The sequence below is a fragment of the Propithecus coquereli genome, unplaced genomic scaffold (assembly GCF_000956105.1).
Source record: "Propithecus coquereli isolate 6110/MARCELLA unplaced genomic scaffold, Pcoq_1.0 Scaffold156, whole genome shotgun sequence".
NCBI classification, from domain to species: domain Eukaryota; kingdom Metazoa; phylum Chordata; class Mammalia; order Primates; family Indriidae; genus Propithecus; species Propithecus coquereli.
Genome location: NW_012140080.1, coordinates 4670624 through 4672197, shown reverse-complemented (window position 1 = coordinate 4672197; position 1574 = coordinate 4670624).

Sequence of the window (1574 nt, the reverse complement as noted above, 5' to 3'; positions counted from 1 at the left end):
TTGTTTTGTTTTGTTTTATCTACACAGTTACTTTATGTCTTTAGATTGGAGAATTCAATCCATTTACATTCAAAGTAAGTATTAATAGATAAGGACTTACTATCGCCATTTTGTTAGTTGTTTTCTGGTTGCAATCTTGAGTAAAAAAACAAAGCTGGAGGTATCACACTACCTGAACTCAAAATATGCTACAAAGCTAAATTAATCAAAACAGCATAGTATTAGCATAAAAACAGACACACAGACCAATGGAAGAGAATAGAGAGTCAAGAAATAAATCTACACATCTAAAGCCAACTGATTTTTGACAAAAAGGCAAAGAACACACATTGGGAAAACGATAATGTCTTCGATAAATGATTCTGGGGAAATTGGATGCACACATGCAAAAGCATGAAACTAGACTCCTGTATCTTACCACGTATAAAAATCAACTCAAAATAATTGAAGACTTAATGTGAGACCCAAAACTATGAAACTACTAGAAGAGTAGGAGAAATGCTTTATGACATTGGTCTGGGCTAGGATTTTGGGGGGTAAGACCTCAAAAGCACAGGCAACAAAAGCAGAAGTAGATGAATGGGATTATGTCACACCAAGAAGCTTCTGCACAGCAACGGAAATAATCAACATGCTAAAGAGACAATCTACAGAATGGGAGAAAATATTTACAAACTGTACATCTGACAAGGGGTTAATATCCAGAATATATAAGGAATTGAACTCAATAGCAAAAAAACAAAAAATCTGATTAAAAGATGGGCAAGAGATCTGAATAGACATTTCACAAAAGAATAAATGGCCAACAGGTACATGAAAAAATTCTCAACATCATTAAATATTAGGGAAATGCAAATCAAAACCAAAATGAGATATTGCCTAACTCTAGTTAGGATGGCTGTTATCAAAAAGACAAAAGATAACAAATGTTGGTGAAGATGTGGAGAAAAGGGACTGTTGCACTGTTGGTAAGAATGGAAACTAATACAGTCATTATGGAAAATAATATGGAGGTTCCTGAAAAATTAAAAATAGAACTACTAGGTGATCCAGCAATCCCACCCCTGGGTATGCATCCAAAGTAAATGAAATCAGTATGTCGTAGAGATAACTGCACTCCCATACTTGTTGCAGCACTATTTACAATAGCCAAGACATGGCATCAACTTAAGTGTTCATCAACAGATGAACAGATAAAGAAAATATGCTATACATACACAATGGAATAATATTTGGCCACAAAAAAAGAATAAAATCTTGTCATTTATGACAATATGAATGAACCTGGGGGACATTATGTTAAGTGAAATAAGCCAGACACAGAAAGACAAATACTGCATGATCTTACTCATATGTGGAATCTAAAAAAGTTGATCTCATGGATATAAGAGAGCATAAAAGTGGTTACCAAAGACTGGGGTACTGGTTGAGGAGGGGTTGGTCAACAGTATACAGTTATAGTTAGATAGGAGGACTAAATTCTGGTGTTCTCTTGCACAGCAGGGTGACTATAATTAATAATGTACTGTATATTTCAAAACACCTACAACAGAGGATTCTGAATATTCTCACCA